Genomic DNA, 3,397 nt, shown 5'->3' on the forward strand with positions numbered 1-3,397 from the left:
TTTATCAAAGCTTTTTCTGCATCTAGTGATATAATCATGTGCTTTTTGTTTTGACATCTGTTGATGTATTTAATTACATTTATGGTTTTACGAATGTTGAACCAGTCTTGCATCCCAGGAATGAAGCCTACTTGGTCATGGTGTATGATTTTTGAGATGTATTGCTGAATCCGGTTTGCTCAGATCTTGTTGAGAATTTTAGCATCTATGTTCATCAAAGATATTGACCTGTCGTCCTCTTTCTTTGTTGGATCTTTACCTGGCTTGGGTATCAATGTGATGTTGGCTTTGTAAAATGATTTGGGGAGAGCTCCATCTTTTTCAATCACCTGGAATACCTTCAGTAGGATTGGTATCAGCTCCTCCTTAAATGTCTTGTAGAATTCTGCTGGAAAGCCATCTGGACCTGGGCTTTTTTTGTAGGTAGTTTTCTTATTATGTAATCGATTTCCTTGATTTTTATTGGTCTATTTAGGGTCTCAATTTCTGCTTGTTACAACCTAGGCAGGTTGTGTGATGTCAGAAAGTCCTCCATTTCCTTAAGGTTTTTGAGTTTGTTTCTATATAAGTGTACGTAGTAGTCTCTAATGATCTTTTGTATTTCTTCAGGGTCAGATGTGACTTCATCTTTTGTGTTTCTGATTGTGCTTATTTGGTTTTTTTCTCGTTTTTTCTTGGTCAGTCTAGCTAGGGGACCATCAATCTTGTTTATCCTTTCGAAGAAGCAGCTTTTTGTTTCATCGATTTTTTTTGTATTATCTTTTTGTCTTCTATGTCCTGGATTTGGGCTTTTATTCTGGTGATCTTGATTCTTCTGCTGAAATTAGGGTTTTGTGGTCTTGCTTTTCCAGCTTCCTTAGGTGGCTTGTTAAGGCTGTTAATTTGTGTTCTTTCTATTTTCTTCATGTGTGTTTGTAGAGATATAAATTCCTCCCTTACTACAGCTTTCAAGGCATCCCAGAGATTTTGGTAAGATGTTTCTTCATTTTCATTTGTTTACAGGTATCTTTTGATCTCTGTTTTGATTTCATCATTGACCAGGAGTTGTTTAGCATCATGCTGTTTAGTGTCCATGTCTTTGTGGGTTTTGGGGGGACCTTGTTGGTGTCAATGTTTATTTTTATTCCACTGTGGTCTGAGAAGGTGCATGGTAGAATTTCAGACCTTTTAAATTTGCTTATGCTTGATTTATGTCCAATTATGTGGTCGATCTTAGAATATGTTCCATGTGGTGATGAGTAAAATGTATATTCTGTGATCTTTGGATGGAGTGTTCTTTAGGTATCAATTAAGTCCATTTGGTCCAGAGTCTCACTGAGGTTCCGGATCTCCTTGCTGATTTTTTGTCCTGATGATCTGTCTAGGGTTGTGAGTGGGGTATTAAAGTCCCCAGTTATGATGGTGTTAGAGTCAATATCTTTCTTTAGTTTTCCTAGAAGTTGCTTTATGAAAGTTGGCGCACCTATGTGGGTGCATATATGTTTAGGATAGATATTTCTTGATGATGGAGTGAACCTTTTATCCTTATGTAGTGGCCCTCTGTATCTTTTTTAATTTTTGATAGCTTAAATGGTATTTTGTCTGAAATTAGGATCACGACTCCTCCTTTCTTTTGTGTTCCATTTACCTGAAAATTTGTTTCCCATCGTCTTACTTTGAGTCTCTGTGTGTCTTTTCTAGTGAGATGGGTCTCTTGAAGGCAGTATATTGTTGCCTGGTGATATTTTATCCATTTTGCCATTCTATGTCTTTTCAGTGGTGCATTTAGTCCAGTCACATTCAGGCTAATTATTGAAAAGTGAGAGTTCATCCCTATCATAGAGTTCTTATAGGGTTATTGTTCTTCCACTTGGTTTTTTTATGTGTGTGTCTTTTTTTTGTTTTTGGGGTTGGTTCATGTATATTTTATTCTTTTCCCTGTACTCTTGTGAAGAACGTTGTTCTTTTTCCTTTTCTTCTGTGCTTAGTACTTTCTTAAGTGTTTCATGTAGAGATGGTTTGGTGGCAGCATAAGTTCTTAGGGATTGAATATCTGGGAAAGATTTTAATTCTCCCTCACTGATGAAGCTTAGCTTGGCCAGGTAGGTTATTCTTGGTTGAAATTGTTTATCTTTTCGGACTTTGAAGATAGGGCTCCAAGCTCTCCTAACCTGCAGGGTTTCTGTAGATAAATCTGCTGCTATTCTGATTGGTCTTCCATGGTAGGTGATCTGGCCTTTTTCTGTTGCTGCCTTTAGGATTTTTTCTTTTATGCCTACTTTGTTCAGGCGAATTATTATGTGTCTAGCAGTTGGTCTTCTCATTTGTTGTCTTGCAGGGGTTTTCTGAATCTCTTGTGTTTGAATTTTTGTATCACTGATTAGATAAGAGAAGTTTTCTTGAATGATCTCATAGAAAGTTTGTTCCAGTGTGGTCTCTGTCTTTTTTCTGCCTCAGGTAGTCCAATTACTCTTAGGTTAGGCCTTTTGAGGTAATCACTCATCTCTTGAAGGTTTTGTTCTGTCTTTTTGAACTTATTTTCTGTGTTTTTAAGAGTTTGGGTTATTTCTATATTTTGGTCCTCAAGCTCTGAGATTCTTTCTTCTGCTTGGGTAATTCTGCTTTCCATGTTTATCAGTTTGTTATTTATTTCATTCACAGTATTCTTTACTACTGTTATCTCAGATATCAGCTCCTTCCTAGTTTCTTCTTGTGTCTCCTCAATTCTTTTACATCTCTTTATTATTGTCTTGATATCTACATTTGTAGTTTGAGACCCTTCATTCTGGGGCCTCTTCATTGTTTGCATTCCAAAGTCAGTTTTCTCAGTGTCTGCCCTCCCAGAGGTCACTGAGAAAACTGACTTCAGAATGCAAACAATGAAGTATGGGTCTCCCATACTCTTCTTTTGGTTTTTCTTCATTTGTGTAGATTTATCTCTCTCTCCCCCTTTCCCTCCCCTTCTTTAATTCTGTTTTTCAGGGAAGGTGGCATTCCTTTTATTTCTCTTCTGCAATATCCTGTTCTTCCGGCTTTGTTCACTTTTCAGGTTGGAGCATAGGCTGTAATCTGTACTTTTTGCAGTTTTGAGGTTTAATTGAGAGGGAAGCTGTGGTTCAGAATGCTGATTCTAGCATCCATGAACAGGTGTATGAGCATACTGGAACCTATTTCCCTCTGCCTTACAATCTGTCCATTCAGCAGTATGTAGTCTTGGTCCCTAGATTAAAAAGGGGGGTATAAAAGAGGAAAATAATGGAGGAAGGGGGGGGTCAATAGGGAGTTAGAAAGAGAGAGGAGCGAGAGGGAAAACAGATATACATACCAACTATCAGGTGAGAAAGAGACACAAGGCCGAGAAGAAGTGAAGAAAGACACGTAAGAAAGATTCCCTAAAGAGTACTGATAGCTACACAGA

The sequence above is a fragment of the Carlito syrichta genome, unplaced genomic scaffold (genome assembly GCF_000164805.1).
Source record: "Carlito syrichta isolate Samal-C Ts95f unplaced genomic scaffold, Tarsius_syrichta-2.0.1 Scaffold310947, whole genome shotgun sequence".
In the NCBI taxonomy this organism is placed as follows: Eukaryota; Metazoa; Chordata; class Mammalia; order Primates; family Tarsiidae; genus Carlito; species Carlito syrichta.